At 37.4% G+C, this 17,823-nt stretch overlaps 1 pseudogene; it reads right to left on the bottom strand.

Moving 5' to 3' along the window:
• Nucleotides 1-9,591: 9,591 nt before the first annotated feature.
• LOC144955928 (uncharacterized) lies at nt 9,592-17,544 on the bottom strand (annotated as a pseudogene).
• Between the last annotated feature and the right edge of the window lie 279 nt (nt 17,545-17,823).

Below are 17,823 nucleotides of genomic sequence, written 5' to 3'. Positions count from 1 at the left end.
ATGATGATAATGATGATGATGATGATGATGATGATGATGATGATGATGATGATGATGTTAATGATGGTAAAGGTGATGATTATTGTGATGATGAAGGTTTATGAGGATTTTCATTATTATCGTGATGACCAAAATGGAGGTTTTGACTTTGATTATATTGATGATGGAGACGATGACAATAGTGATGTTGAATATCTTCTCTATCTTATCAATCTATTCATTTTGGCTTGGAGTAATATTGGGTTCAATGCTTGGATGGCCATTGGGACAAATGTAGATTTTGTGTCCATTAGTGCGACATTTCGACTATCTGTACCGGTTACCTGATAGACGTAGAGTAAATTCCCTAAGGAGTGGATACCACCTTTGTATGATGATGCTGAAGGCTTTTCTTTCAACGGCAATGCTGTAGGAACGACCCAGGTTTTTCTAGCTTCTTGATGATAATTTTCGACGCCCCTTAAAGTGTCCTCTGTAGTTTTGCTTTCTCCTCTACTCCACATCCGCTGTGTCAGATGGTTATGCCGAAGGTCATTATGCTTCGAATGAGGGCTTTATGTTTTTGTACATGTGTTCTTGTTTTAACGTTGAAGGAGTTTGGTTTTCTGAGCATATGGAGACATTGGTTGCTTCTTTTGATGGTGTTGTTAATGTCAGTGTTAAATCGTAGATCATTATCGATTGTAATGCCTAGATATTTAAAGCTTTTGGCCGTTTCCACAGATTTGTCATTGATTGTAACTGGCCTGATTTGAGTTGCTTGTAATTTTGTCTTCTGGCGTTGAGCTCAAGACGGTTTTCTAAGCATCATTTGGTGAACTGAAATATCTCATTAAAATAGTTTTCTTCGGATTTTTGATCTCCCAGTAGGCCAGTAGGCCAAGCATTGCGATGCCATCTTCGTATTTGATGATGGTAAAGTTCTCTTGGGTGGCCATGCAGTTATTGGTATATAGGATTTACAGTCAAGGCGAACATAATGATCCTTGGGGACATCCATTGGATAGGACTTTTGTTGCTGATGTTTGGGCCTCGAGTTTAACGTTTTTCGGGCGTTCGACGAGAAAACTGTTGTAATATTATTTGATTATTCTGGATTATTATTTTGACCGCTATATTGGATTTATTGCACGGATACATTTTACATCTATTTCTATTTCCCTTTTTATGCGGTTTTTAATTTCGCTCAATTTGGAACTCCTTAGTTACATATCGAACTCTTTTTTGTTTACTTTACGAGATGTTTGTACAGAGAGGACCTACAAAATATCTCTGTAGTCTGTCTGGCATTAAGTAATGTACTTATGTCTTTATTGTTTTGTTGTTGTTGACTGAAGAAGGGTATTTGAGATAGAAACGTTCCGTGTTTGGTATTTTGTTCTATTTTAAATCTGTTATATTAATTTTTGATTATTACTTTTTACAGTCTATCAGCCTAGTATCACAATTTGATTAAGTATTCAGGAAAGTTGAGGGTGTGTAATTTTTCCATTTATTTGTGGTATCGTTTTAGCCTTAAACTTAAAATTTCTCTTTCAGTTCATTCCAAAATCATTGCATAGAGAAGGCAAATATATGCAATGCCAGTTCGACCTAAAAGAAGTCAGTAAAATCATAGAACAGAAAAGGCAGATCTTAGCAATGCATATGTCCTGATAAAGTATAACACAGAGAAGGCCAAAGCTGTGTTATACTGGCTGGTTCTGTAACAAACTAAATATAACACAGAGAAGGCCAAAGCTGTGTTATACTGGCTGGTTCTGTAACAAACTAAATATAACACAGAGAAGGCCAAAACTGTGTTATACTGGCTGGTTCTGTAACAAACTAAATATAACACAGAGAAGGCCAAAACTGTGTTATACTGGCTGGTTCTGTAACAAACTAAATATAACACAGAGAAGGCCAAAACTGTGTTATACTGGCTGGTTCTGTAACAAACTAAATATAGTAATTTAGTAAATAATTTTTAGTAATTTTAGTAAATAATGAATTTATATAGCGCCTAAACATCCACGTTAATCGTGCTCTGCGGCGCTTTACATAATAAAAATAAAAATAAAAATGTTTAAAAACAACAAAATCAAAAATCACGACACTATATGATACATAATAAGCATGCATACAAAAAACAGAATCAAAGCAACATCTATTTTATGAAAAATAAGCCTCGCGGAACAACTCAGTCTTCAGACATTTCCTGAAAGATGATAAATTTTCACAGGACTTTCTCCGAGGACTAAGTGCGTTCCATAGGCGTGGAGCTATGAATGAAAAGGCTTTTTCACCGAAAGTGGATTTTGAGGTGGTAACTTTTAGAAGTTGGGACTGAGATGATCTTAAATTTCGAGTGGGTTCATATTTTTTAATCAGTTCCAGCAAATATTCAGGTGCCAATCCATCCAGACATCTAAAAACATAGCACAATATTTTAAATTCTATCCTATACTTCACAGGAAGCCAGTGCAGTTCCTGGAGAACTGGTGTTATATGATCTCTTTTTTTCGTTAACTTTATAAGTCTAGCCGCTTTATTTTGAATTTTTTGTAGTTGATGAATTAATCTGTGTTAAAATTAAAATAATATAACACAGAGAAGGCCAAAACTGTGTTATACTGGCTGGTTCTGTAACAAACTAAATGTAACACAGAGAAGGCCAAAACTGTGTTATACTGGCTGGTTCTGTAACAAACTAAATATAACACAGAGAAGGCCAAAACTGTGTTATACTGGCTGGTTCTGTAACGAACTAAATATAACACAGAGAAGGCCAAAACTGTGTTATAAAAATATTAAATGTTTTCCGGTTCGGTGACAAATTAAAAAGCGACGTGTGTCGTAATATCACATCTCCATAAAAGAGTGTGATAAAATAAGGTGCCCATTAAGAACTTCAGTCAAATATCTATCCATATATAAAAGGATAGTGCAAAGACTTGTGCATAAAATATAGTTGAGAAGTACAGTTTTTCTCAATATTTGTTGGGCCGTGCTCGGTACAGAGTGAAGAAGTATACACACTACATCTACACACCTTCTTCACGAAAAGTCAGAGCAACGCTGCTACATGAAAATAGAAGAGCAAACTTGAGACAACAACAAGACAAGATTTGTTTGTGTGTATTGTATTGTCTTTACGTGTAACGTTGACGTCGTGTGGAAATCTAATTACCTCAATGACCCAAAGGGCGCAACCAACCTAGATGCAATCCTGTTGGAACGGCCGATGGAGAGATGAAAGCTATGAGTGGTCCAAAATCGGTATCCGGACTGAGACAATGTCCCACTACCGGATGCACACCTCCAATTTCACGAAGAAAGAAGCTTCCTTGTATACCTAGGTAATAACACCAGCAGATCTAGGATGATTATGAATGGCGTCCCACAGGGATCAGTCCTCGCCCCGAGCCTCTTCAACATCTACATCAGCGACCTTCCTGAAACAAGATCCATGAAGTTTGGATATGCAGACGACATAGCCATTGCCTTTAAGTAAAAAAAAAACAAACAAGAAATACAATCAGTACTTAGTCAAGATTCAGACACTCTACACCAATACTTCAAAACATGGTTCCTGAAGATGAACACTACAAAAAAAGTGTCAACCATGTTCCACCTCAACAATGTAAAATTAAAAGACCAACTTAAAGTAACTACAAATGACACCATTCTACTCTATGATGCAAACCCAACATACCTAGGGGTCACTCTGGATAGGTCACTGATCTATAAACACTATCTGGAGAACACTGCACATAAACTACACCGACGAAACAACATCATACGGAAACTCGCTGGTATATCCTGGGGAGCCCCTGCAAAAGTCCTAAGAACATCATCACTAGCCCTATGCTATAGCGTCGCTGAATACTGTGCCCCAGTTTGGACTCGCAGTGCCCATGTACATAAAGTGGACACTCTACTTAATGATACTATGAGAACCATCTCGGGAGCCCTAAGATCCACACCAATAGCATGGCTACCAACCTTAAGCGGCATTGCTCCCCCTCACCTCCGTAGAGAAGAAGCAGCACAAAAACAACATGAGCGCCTTGACAACATCTCATACACAACACCGCTCAAACAAGTCACGGAAACGGCACCGAAAACCTCACGCCTTAAATCAAGGAAATCTTTTTATGGCTCAAAATTAGAAGATTTCGATATCGCCGAGACCTGGAGAAATGAATGGACTGACTGCCCGCCAAAGGGTAGCGCAATAATCAACGACCCCTCTATCCAACCACTGCCGGGATTCCACGAGCTGACAAGAAAGCAGTGGGTACATGCAAACAGGATCAGATCCCGACACGACAGGACAGCGACAAACCTGTACCGCTGGGGCTACCGAGATTCGCCCAAGTGCACTGCATGTGGTGGTGCCAAACAAGATATGGACCACTTGGTCATACACTGCCCGTCCACAGCCGTGCCAGGGGACTATGATACCGTCCATCAAGGAGGACAAAAATACCTGGACTGGAGTGAAACGGTTCACTTGGAGGTGCAACAATAAGAAACTACTACTACTACGTGTAACTAAATAGGTGTGTTTTATTATCAAAACCTTTCATTTTATTTTTGACATTTTTTAATTTTTAAATAAAACTATAATTTGATTAAATCAGCAGACGTGTTTAATAATTTAAAGCTAGAATACTTTTGTGGGGACCTTTTTGTAATTTTAGTCCGATTGTGGTTGGAGATATCTTTGTATTCTAATGTCATAAAACCAATGACATCACTTTCCTGCCCACCATGGAAGAGGTCAGGCTAACTGAAATAACTTACCTACTCTAAATAGAAAGACACGTATTAAAACATTTGGCCAGAAAACTCGTCCTTCAATTTGATTCAATAGTCTGATGTCACGCAGCCCGGCAACGGCGGCCATCTTGGTTCTAAACAAAGAAAATCATTACTTTTTATTCTTCATGCTGGCTAGAACTTTTCATATGCCTTGTGATCAGAATGTGTAAAAGTGAAAACATGTCAGATTTATGGGTTTCCCCCCCCCTCTGAATACGCTTTTATGCTCGCCGGAGATATATTTCTTACGGCGTCCGCCATTGTTCCGATAGTTTAGAGTCAGTGTTACTAAGTTACCATGCGTCATTAGGAAGGAAGTGACGTTACGACTGTTGAAGAGTATTATCGATCGATTGAAATAACCCTTATTTTGTCAAAAATCCTGAATCGTGGGATTTTGGCATGAAAAGTTAAAGTCCCCAGATAGGTTTTGACAAGCTGAGTGTTATTTTAAACCACCGATATTTTAAGGACTGCTTTTCCGGCCAAACTTTTGAATAGGTATTTTGTTTATTTGGTTTTTTTTTCAGAGTACGGTGGTTCAGTTATCCTAACCTCCATTTTACGCAAGTTGCTCTTGATAACAATGACGATGGCAATAGGCTTCAACAGTGGTGACGTCACTTCCCTCGTGATGACGCATAGTAACTTAGTAACTGGTTCTAAACTATCGGAACAAAGGCGGACGCCCTTATGAAATACTTCTCCGACGAGCATAAAATTGTATCCAGAGGAAAAAAAAACATTATAAATCTGATTATGTTTTGATTTTTATACATTCTGATCACATGGCAAATGAAAGAGTTCTAAGTATAGAAAGTACAGATTTTCTTTGATTAGAACCAAGCTGATCGTTGCTGGGCGGAAGTGTCATCAGACTATTGAATCCTATTACGTTGTGATGGTGACCCGATTGTTTTATGGATATCTGAATCAAGCAAAACAGCGCAAATACACCATAATAATTTTTTTTATTCAACAACTTCGGAACATTCATGAATGTTTACTGTTAAAGATATGTAAAGATATGTAACCAATCGTCTAGACAAGGCATCATGTCGGAATAAACCCTTTGGATTCAACTTAAACTTTACGTTTGACTTATAAACTTGGAATACGATAAATTTAAACGCCTTGAATGAGGTTGGTAAATTCTTGTTCTTAAATGTTAGGAAACTCATTGTGTGGTATCGTTTTAGCCTTAAACTTAACATTTCTCTTTCAGTTCATTCCAACATATTCCTAGCAAATTTCACATATTTGACCAATCGCCTCGAAACGGTGTTATGTCTGGATGGGCTTGATTTTTAGGATTGAATTTGAGATTTACCGCGTGCACATATTAGTATTAGCAGGTCTGATAACCGAACTCCATTTAAGGGGTTGTTTTAACAATGTTGTAATAGAGAATATTTTTTCGTCGTTTTGAGGCTATTTCTATTACAGCAACGAGTCCATAACATGTGGGTTGTAGGACCTGCATATAAGTATACGTCTAGTTTAACAAAAAACAATTTGAGTTGAATTTTTCATCTTAATATTCAAAATCCATTCATTCTTTAATCTAATCTTTTTTTATTTTCAAACCAATTTCCGACATCTATAGTGGAGTCCAGATAAGATAAACTCGCTTAAGATAAAATCTCGTTTAAAATGAACTTTTCATTAGGTCCCGTTTTCCCCCTTATATCAGCTAAACAATTAGTCTGGTTTAAATAAACAACAATCGGTCTCGGTTTCGGTCCATTTATACAAACTGTACCTCGTCAAAGTGACTTTCTTTACCCGCCTTTAAAAAAGAAAACTAAATACTCTCAGGCTACCAAAATGGCAAGGAATGCAGGCATCGTTAATAAAAAGTCAGGCACTTTATTTTCACGAGACGTGGAGATAACTGTCATTTTAATAGAAAAATTGTTTCCCTTGAAAATGGATAAGATAAACCTTTAATTAAGATAAATCTTTTTTTCTGGTCCATAGGAGTTTATCATAAACGGTCTTAAGCGGACTCCACTGTAGTTCATTTTGACATTATACCAGACATAAACGGTGTGTCACATATCAGGCGTGGTTGTGAAATTATGTGTGTTATGTGTTACAGACACATTTTAAACAACCCGTAACTGAATCTGTCTTGTAGCCATCCATACCGCAATCCAGTTCACATACGACTGATGTGCATTTCTTCTTTAAAGTTGTTTTTGTGGCTGCTGTGGTCAGAGTTGTCCTTCTTGGAGTTGTTGTTGTCGGAGTTGTCCTTCTTGGAGTTGTTGTTTTTGCTGTTGTTGGATGTTGTTGTTGTTGTTGTTGTTGTTGTTGTTGTTGGAGTGGTTGTTGTTGGATGTTGTTGTTGGATGGTTGTTGTTGGAGTGGTTGTTGTTGGAGTGTTGTTGTTTTTGGAGTAGTTGTTGTAGTTGTTTGGAGTTTGTTGGAGTTGTTGTTGTTGTTGTTGTTGTTGTTGTTGTTGTTGGAGTTGTTGTTGTTGTTGGAGTTGTTGTTGTTGTTGGAGTTGTTGTTGTTGTTGTGGTTGTTGGAGTTGTTGTTGTTGGCACTGTTGTTGTTGTTGTCGTCGTCGTTGTCGAAGTTACCCTTCTTGAAGTAGTTGGGGTTGTTGTTGTTGTCGTCGGAGATGTCATCATTGGAGCTGTGGTAGTTGGCGTTGCTGGTCGAGCTCTTGTAGTTGGTTTCTCAGCTGGGTACTCACAAACATATCTGTTCTTCTTATCTTGGTGCTTATTACGCAATTTACAAAGCTCCAATAAAATCAATGCCCATCGAGGCCATATGGATCCGCATTCGAGCTCATAGTAAAGAGGATAGGACAAAGTGTAATCTTTCTCATAAGTTCCATCAAGCCATGTCGGTTCGATCAAATTTCTGTCCGTCATGCGTGCCTCCATACCAATCCAAAAATGATCATTGGGCAGATTGTAAGTGTTATTCATTTCGTTGGATAAAAACGTTTTGGTTTCCTGAGATTTGGGCATCGCCAACGTGCCGCCCTCTTTTACGCATTGGTCCCGGGCATCTTCCCATATTATCAAACGGTGGATTTCGAATCGGTAACAGCGGTCACCAAAGACTTTGAGATATTCATCCCTAACTAATCCAGGGGGCATCGCTCATCAACTTTCGTGGAAGAGGCTTTGAAAATAAACAAAAAAAAGAAAGATTATAAAGATGATGACAAACTCTTGTCTTTTCTTTTATAGGTTTTAGTTGGTCAAATAGCTTTTTTACCCTTACAATACAACGACTTCCTACTGGTTGTTTTGCAGCTTTATGGTCTGCAGTTTCCTGGTCGGAGTCCCATTGCAAAATGAGAAAATGTGTGACCTTGAACAGGGCTCTTTACCCACATTCTCTCATCATTATCCTCATGTGCAAATTGGGTCCATGGCTCGTAACAGCTGCGTCTCTATCGAAAGATAATTGTAATGCGAAAAGTCAGAGCAACGCTGCTACATGAAAATAGAAGAGTAAACTTGAGATAACAACAAGACAAGATTTGTGTGTATTGTATTGTCTTTACGTGTAACTATAAATAGGTGTGTTTTATTATCAAAACCTTTCATTTTATTTTTGACATTTTCTTTTAAAAAAAATAAAACTATAATTTGATTAAATCAGCAGACGTGTTTAATAATTTAAAGCTAGAATACTTTTGTGGGGACCTTTTTGTAATTTTAGTCCGATTGTGGTTGGAGATATCTTTGTATTCTAATGTCATAAAACCAATGACATCACTTTCCTGCCCACCATGGAAGAGGTCAGGCTAACTGAAATAACTTACCTACTCTAAATAGAAAGACACGTATTAAGACATTTGGCCAGAAAACTCGTCCTTCAATTTGAATTAATAGTCTGATGTCACGCAGCCCGGCAACGGCGGCCATCTTGGTCCTAAACAAAGAAAATCATTACTTTTTATTCTTCATGCTGGCTAGAACTTTTCATATGCCTTGTGATCAGAATGTGTAAAAGTCAAAACATGTCAAATTTATGGGTTTCCCCCCCCCCCTCTGAATACGCTTTTATGCTCGCCGGAGATATATTTCTTACGGCGTCCGGCATTGTTCCGATAGTTTAGAGCCAGTGTTATTAAGTTACCATGCGTCATTAGGAAGGAAGTGACGTTACGACTGTTGAAGAGTATTATCGATCGATTGAAATAACCCTTATTTTGTCAAAAACCCTGAATCGTGGGACTTCAAAAAGATTTTGGGATGAAAAGTTAAAGTCCCCAGATAGTTTTTGACAAGCTGAGTGTTATTTTAAACCACCGATATTTTAAGGACTACTTTTCCGGCCAAACTTTTGAATGGGTGTTTTGTTTATTTGGTTTTTTTTTTCAGAGTACGGTGGTTCAGTTATCCTAACCTCCATTGTACGCAAGTTGCTCTTGGTGACAATGACGACGGCAATAGGTTTCAACAGTCGTGACGTCACTTCCCTCGTGTAGACGCATAGTAACTTAGTAACTGGTTCTAAACTATTGGAACAAAGGCGGACGCCCTTATGAAATACTTCTCCGACGAGCATAAAATTGTATCCAGAGGAGAAAAAAAAAACCCATTATAAATCTGATCATTTTTTCACTTTTATACATTCTGATCACATGGCAAATGAAAGAGTTCTAAGTATAGAAAGTACAGATTTTCTTTGATTAGAACCAAGCTGATCGTTGCTGGGCGGAAGTGTCATCATGCTATTGAATCCTATTACGTTGTGATGGTGACCCGATTGTTTTATGGATATCTGAATCAAGCAAAACAGCGCAAATACACCATAATAATTTTTTTTATTCAACAACTTCGGAACATTCATGAATGTTTACTGTTAAAGATATGTAAAGATATGTAACCAATCGTCTAGACAAGGTATCATGTCGGAATAAACCCTTTGGATTCAACTTAAACTTTACGTTTGACTTATAAACTTGGAATACGATAAATTTAAACGCCTTGAATGAGGTTGGTAAATTCTGGTTCTTAAATGTTAGGAAACTCATTGTGTGGTATCGTTTTAGCCTTAAACTTAAAATTTCTTTTTCAGTTCATTCCAACATATTCCAAGCAAATTTCACATATTTGACCAATCGCCTCGAAACGGTGTTATGTCTGGATGGACTTGATTTTTAGGATTGAATTTGAGATTTACCGCGTGCACATATTAGCATTAGCAGGTCTGATAACCGAACTCCATTTAAAGGGTTGTTTTAACAATGTTGTAATAGAGAATATTTTTTCGTCGTTTTGAGGCTATTTCTATTACAGCAACGAGTCCATAACAATGTGGGTTGTAGGACCTGCATATAAGTATACGTCTAGTTTAACAAAAAACAATTTGAGTTGAATTTTTCATCTTAATATTCAAAATCCATTCATTCTTTAATCTAATCTTTTTTATTTTCAAACCAATTTCCGACATCTATAGTGGAGTCCAGATAAGATAAACTCGCTTAAGATAAAATCTCGTTTAAAATGAACTTTTCATTAGGTCCCGTTTTCCCCCTTATATCAGCTAAACAATTAGTCTGGTTTAAATAAACAACAATCGGTCTCGGTTTCGGTCCATTTAATACAAACTGTACCTCGTCAAAGTGACTTTCTTTACCCGCCTTTAAAAAAGAAAACTAAATACTCTCAGGCTACCAAAATGGCAAGGAATGCAGGCATCGTTAATAAAAAGTCAGGCACTTTATTTTCACGAGACGTGGAGATAACTGTCATTTTAATAGAAAAATTGTTTCCCTTGAAAATGGATAAGATAAACCTTTAATTAAGATAAATCTTTTTTTCTGGTCCATAGGAGTTTATCATAAACGGTCTTAAGCGGACTCCACTGTAGTTCATTTTGACATGATACCAGACATAAACGGTGTGTCACAAATCAGGCGTGGTTGTGAAATTATGTGTGTTATGTGTTACAGACACATTTTAAACAACCCGTAACTGAATCTGTCTTGTAGCCATCCATACCGCAATCCAGTTCACATACGACTGATGTGCATTTCTTCTTTAAAGTTGTTTTTGTGGCTGCTGTGGTCAGAGTTGTCCTTCTTGGAGTTGTTGTTGTCGGAGTTGTCCTTCTTGGAGTTGTTGTTTTTGCTGTTGTTGGAGTGGTTGTTGTTGTTGTTGTTGTTGTTGTTGTTGTTGGAGTGGTTGTTGTTGGAGTGGTTGTTGTTGGAGTGGTTGTTGTTGGAGTGGTTGTTGTTGGAGTTGTTGTTTTTGGAGTAGTTGTTGTAGTTGGAGTTGTTGGAGTTGTTGTTGTTGTTGTTGTTGTTGGAGTTGTTGTTGTTGTTGGAGTTGTTGTTGTTGTTGGAGTTGTTGTTGTTGTTGTGGTTGTTGGAGTTGTTGTTGTTGGCACTGTTGTTGTTGTTGTCGTCGTCGTTGTCGAAGTTACCCTTCTTGAAGTAGTTGGGGTTGTTGTTGTTGTCGTCGGAGATGTCATCATTGGAGCTGTGGTAGTTGGCGTTGCTGGTCGAGCTCTTGTAGTTGGTTTCTCAGCTGGGTACTCACAAACATATCTGTTCTTCTTATCTAGGTGCTTATTACGCAATTTACAAAGCTCCAATAAAATCAATGCCCATCGAGGCCATATGGATCCGCATTCGAGCTCATAGTAAAGAGGATAGGACAAAGTGTAATCTTTCTCATAAGTTCCATCAAGCCATGTCGGTTCGATCAAATTTCTGTCCGTCATGCGTGCCTCCATACCAATCCAAAAATGATCATTGGGCAGATTGTAAGTGTTATTCATTTCGTTGGATAAAAACGTTTTGGTTTCCTGAGATTTGGGCATCGCCAACGTGCCGCCCTCTTTTACGCATTGGTCCCGGGCATCTTCCCATATTATCAAACGGTGGATTTCGAATCGGTAACAGCGGCCACCAAAGACTTTGAGATATTCATCCCTAACTAATCCAGGGGGGCATCGCTCATCAACTTTCGTGGAAGAGGCTTTGAAAATAAACAAAAAAAAGAAAGATTATAAAGATGATGACAAACTCTTGTCTTTTCTTTTATAGGTTTTAGTTGGTCAAATAGCTTTTTTTACCCTTACAATACAACGACTTCCTACTGGTTGTTTTGCAGCTTTATGGTCTGCAGTTTCCTGGTCGGAGTCCCATTGCAAAATGAGAAAATGTGTGACCTTGAACAGGGCTCTTTACCCACATTCTCTCATCATTATCCTCATGTGCAAATTGGGTCCATGGCTCGTAACAGCTGCGTCTCTATCGAAAGATAATTGTAATGCGAAAAGTCAGAGCAACGCTGCTACATGAAAATAGAAGAGTAAACTTGAGATAACAACAAGACAAGATTTGTGTGTATTGTATTGTCTTTACGTGTAACTATAAATAGGTGTGTTTTATTATCAAAACCTTTCATTTTATTTTTGACATTTTCTTTTTAAAAAAATAAAACTATAATTTGATTAAATCAGCAGACGTGTTTAATAATTTAAAGCTAGAATACTTTTGTGGGGACCTTTTTGTAATTTTAGTCCGATTGTGGTTGGAGATATCTTTGTATTCTAATGTCATAAAACCAATGACATCACTTTCCTGCCCACCATGGAAGAGGTCAGGCTAACTGAAATAACTTACCTACTCTAAATAGAAAGACACGTATTAAGACATTTGGCCAGAAAACTCGTCCTTCAATTTGATTCAATAGTCTGATGTCACGCAGCCCGGCAACGGCGGCCATCTTGGTCCTAAACAAAGAAAATCATTACTTTTTATTCTTCATGCTGGCTAGAACTTTTCATATGCCTTGTGATCAGAATGTGTAAAAGTCAAACATGTCAAATTTATGGGTTTCCCCCCCCCCCCCCCCTCTGAATACGCTTTTATGCTCGCCGGAGATATATTTCTTACGGCGTCCGGCATTGTTCCGATAGTTTAGAGCCAGTGTTATTAAGTTACCATGCGTCATTAGGAAGGAAGTGACGTTACGACTGTTGAAGAGTATTATCGATCGATTGAAATAACCCTTATTTTGTCAAAAACCCTGAATCGTGGGACTTCAAAAAGATTTTGGCATGAAAAGTTAAAGTCCCCAGATAGTTTTTGACAAGCTGAGTGTTATTTTAAACCACCGATATTTTAAGGACTACTTTTCCGGCCAAACTTTTGAATGGGTGTTTTGTTTATTTGTTTTTTTTTTTTTCAGAGTACGGTGGTTCCGTTATCCTAACCTCCATTGTACGCAAGTTGCTCTTGGTGACAATGACGACAGCAATAGGTTTCAACAGTCGTGACGTCACTTCCCTCGTGTAGACGCATAGTAACTTAGTAACTGGTTCTAAACTATTGGAACAAAGGCGGACGCCCTTATGAAATACTTCTCCGACGAGCATAAAATTGTATCCAGAGGAGAAAAAAAAAACCCATTATAAATCTGATCATTTTTTCACTTTTATACATTCTGATCACATGGCAAATGAAAGAGTTCTAAGTATAGAAAGTACAGATTTTCTTTGATTAGAACCAAGCTGATCGTTGCTGGGCGGAAGTGTCATCATGCTATTGAATCCTATTACGTTGTGATGGTGACCCGATTGTTTTATGGATATCTGAATCAAGCAAAACAGCGCAAATACACCATAATAATTTTTTTTATTCAACAACTTCGGAACATTCATGAATGTTTACTGTTAAAGATATGTAAAGATATGTAACCAATCGTCTAGACAAGGTATCATGTCGGAATAAACCCTTTGGATTCAACTTAAACTTTACGTTTGACTTATAAACTTGGAATACGATAAATTTAAACGCCTTGAATGAGGTTGGTAAATTCTGGTTCTTAAATGTTAGGAAACTCATTGTGTGGTATCGTTTTAGCCTTAAACTTAAAATTTCTTTTTCAGTTCATTCCAACATATTCCAAGCAAATTTCACATATTTGACCAATCGCCTCGAAACGGTGTTATGTCTGGATGGACTTGATTTTTAGGATTGAATTTGAGATTTACCGCGTGCACATATTAGCATTAGCAGGTCTGATAACCGAACTCCATTTAAGGGGTTGTTTTAACAATGTTGTAATAGAGAATATTTTTTCGTCGTTTTGAGGCTATTTCTATTACAGCAACGAGTCCATAACAATGTGGGTTGTAGGACCTGCATATAAGTATACGTCTAGTTTAACAAAAAACAATTTGAGTTGAATTTTTCATCTTAATATTCAAAATCCATTCATTCTTTAATCTAATCTTTTTTATTTTCAAACCAATTTCCGACATCTATAGTGGAGTCCAGATAAGATAAACTCGCTTAAGATAAAATCTCGTTTAAAATGAACTTTTCATTAGGTCCCGTTTTCCCCCTTATATCAGCTAAACAATTAGTCTGGTTTAAATAAACAACAATCGGTCTCGGTTTCGGTCCATTTAATACAAACTGTACCTCGTCAAAGTGACTTTCTTTACCCGCCTTTAAAAAAGAAAACTAAATACTCTCAGGCTACCAAAATGGCAAGGAATGCAGGCATCGTTAATAAAAAGTCAGGCACTTTATTTTCACGAGACGTGGAGATAACTGTCATTTTAATATAAAAATTGTTTCCCTTGAAAATGGATAAGATAAACCTTTAATTAAGATAAATCTTTTTTTCTGGTCCCTAGGAGTTTATCATAAACGGTCTTAAGCGGACTCCACTGTAGTTCATTTTGACATGATACCAGACATAAACGGTGTGTCACAAATCAGGCGTGGTTGTGAAATTATGTGTGTTATGTGTTACAGACACATTTTAAACAACCCGTAACTGAATCTGTCTTGTAGCCATCCATACCGCAATCCAGTTCACATACGACTGATGTGCATTTCTTCTTTAAAGTTGTTTTTGTGGCTGCTGTGGTCAGAGTTGTCCTTCTTGGAGTTGTTGTTGTCGGAGTTGTCCTTCTTGGAGTTGTTGTTTTTGCTGTTGTTGGAGTGGTTGTTGTTGTTGTTGTTGTTGTTGTTGTTGTTGGAGTGGTTGTTGTTGGAGTGGTTGTTGTTGGAGTTGTTGTTGTTTTTGGAGTAGTTGTTGTAGTTGGAGTTGTTGGAGTTGTTGTTGTTGTTGATGTTGTTGTTGGAGTTGTTGTTGTTGTTGGAGTTGTTGTTGTTGTTGTTGTTGTTGGAGTTGTTGTTGTTGTTGTGGTTGTTGTTGGAGTGGTTGTTGTTGGAGTGGTTGTTGTTGGAGTTGTTGTTGTTTTGGAGTAGTTGTTGTAGTTGGAGTTGTTGGAGTTGTTGTTGTTGTTGATGTTGTTGTTGGAGTTGTTGTTGTTGTTGGAGTTGTTGTTGTTCTTGGAGTTGTTGTTGTCGTTGTGGTTGTTGGAGTTGTTGTTGTTGTTGGCACTGTTGTTGTTGTTGTCGTCGTCGTTGTCGAAGTTACCCTTCTTGAAGTAGTTGGGGTTGTTGTTGTTGTCGTCGTCGGAGATATCATCATTGGAGCTGTGGTAGTTGGCGTTGCTGGTCGAGTTCTTGTAGTTGGTTTCTCAGCTGGGTACTCACAAACATATCTGTTCTTCTTATCTCGGTTCTTATTACGCAATTTACAAGGCTCCAATAAAATCAATGCCCATCGAGGCCATATGGATCCGCATTCGAGCTCATAGTAAAGTGGATGGGACAAAGAGTAATCTTTCTCATAAGTTCCATCAAGCCATGTCGGTTCGATACGATTTCTGTCCGTCATGCGTCCCTCCATACCAATCCAAAAATGATCATTGGGCAGATTGTAAGTGTTATTCATTTCGTTGGATAAAAACGTTTTGGTTTCCTGAGATTTGTGCATCGCCAACGTGCCGCCTTCTTTTACGCATTGGTCCCGGGCATCTTCCCATATTATCAAACGGTGAATTTCGAATCGGTAACAGCGGTCACCAAAGACTTTGAGATATTCATCCCTAACTAATCCAGGGGGGCATCGCTCATCAACTTCCGTGGAAGAGGCTTTGAAAATAAACCAAAAAAATGATTAAAAAGATGATATTAAACTCTTGTCTTTTCTTTTATAGGTTTTAGTTGGTCAAATAGCTTTTTTTACCCTTTCATTACAACGACTTCCTACTAGTTGTTTTGCAGCTTTATGGTCTGCAGTTTCCTGGTCGGAGTCCCATTGTAAAGGGAGCAAATTTGTGTCCTTGAAAAGGGCTCTTTACCCACATTCTCTCATCATTTTCCTCATGTGCAAATTGGGTCCATGGCTCGTAACAGATGGGTCTTTTTCGAAAGATAATTGCTGTAATGGAAATACTTTCAAATTAACTCAAAATATTCCCTTTACAACAATGGTAAATCGATCCCATAATAATAGCGGCAGAAAAACATTTTCTTTGTTTTGGCTTTTAAAACTTTATACTCTGATGTCAGAGTTATTTTTCTGAACTAACTTTTATATCTCTATATTATAACAGCCCTTCCATAGGAAAACCCTATCATTTCTTTGGAAATGCGTAATCGTTGAATAATTCTTTGAACGCCTTGAATACAAATGTTATTCAACGATTGCTGAATATTTTCGCACATTTTATTTGTGTAAAATAAGGTTTAAAAGACAGCTGATTGGTAATTATAAATAATATTTTTTTGCGCATGAATACAAATCCAACATTTTTAGTTTTGGGTCAAATTGATATTCAAGCAGAAGGAGAAAGATGCAAATTATGGTGAATAGAAGTACAATATCATACAATTGGTAACTAAATACGTGCACAGATTACAAATATGTAGGTACACATCATTTCAAATGAATGAATGAATGAATGAATGAATGAATGAATGAATGAATATGGCCGTGTTGTCTCTATGCACGCTTGCCTTAAACAAAGATGGCCACATCAAAATCATTGCCATCACAAAAGACTTTGAAGTGCTCTATGGAGATACTCCACATTATCGCTGGAAGTATTTTTGAGACATGGCTAATGAAAGACACTTTGAACTTTCTGATGAAAAGCTGTATTTCCCAATACTCTTACAGTTTGTTGATATACCTTGCATACTTTCACAATTTTTAAAAATAACATTTGCATATTAGATATTATAATTTTAGTATTGCCGAGGGCACTTATATGCGGGATAAATGTTTAATTTAAAAAAGTGAGTGGAGCAGGCACTTATGTTGATAATAACAAGAAATGAAGTGAGTAGGAAAGTACCAGAAGACAACAGAGAATAAAAACTTCGCGGCGGTGATGGGGTTTGAACCCGCGACCTTACTTGTACTACAACTCCGCCTGGCCGGGGAGATCGTGACTCTACCATATGAGTTATCCACAACCCAGATAGAGGAGGTGTCGTACCATTAAGGCGGGGGTTCGAGCCCCGCGAAGTTTTTATTCTCTGTTCTGGCACTTTCCTACTCACTTCATTTCTTGTTATAATTGGGATAGTGAGATTCTTTCACAGAAATATCAAATAAAATCTGAATTTTAAATATTCTGATTTCATTTTATATCCAAAGACACTTAAATGTGAAATAGTGTGAATAAAACGATGTGGGATAAATCGGAATTAATAAGAGCATTCCAAAAATATCAAACTTCCTCGACTGGGGATCGAACCTGAGACCTTCCTGTCAATTGGACATGCTGCCATTACATCACAAAGGATGTTTGCTTGTGTATTTGTACAAGGAAAACGCCATTCGAAGACGAGAAGGCGAATAAGGATTTGAACTTACATCCAATAATCTCACGTTTAAGTCTAGATGACAAGATCTCGATCTTTTTATCCATGGTCAAGAAATTTAGTCAACATGTTAATTTTGTAGCGCTGCACTGCGCTTGACGCCCACATTATCTTCAGATAAACCCTAAACTTTTTGGATAAATGCAGGAAATACTAATATATTAATAATTCATTATTGTATTTATAATAAGGCAAACAATGTTGTATTTAGAATATTTACAATCAAATAAAGACATTCATACTTCATACTTCATACTTCATAGACATTCATACTTCATACTTCATACTTCATAGACATTCATACTTCATACTTCATAGACATTCAT

This window comes from Berghia stephanieae, chromosome 10 (genome assembly GCF_034508935.2).
Source record: "Berghia stephanieae isolate SIO BIC M18660-M18661 chromosome 10, UCSD_Bste_1.3, whole genome shotgun sequence".
Taxonomy (NCBI): domain Eukaryota; kingdom Metazoa; phylum Mollusca; class Gastropoda; order Nudibranchia; family Aeolidiidae; genus Berghia; species Berghia stephanieae.
This window is presented reverse-complemented; position numbering and strand designations above follow the sequence as displayed.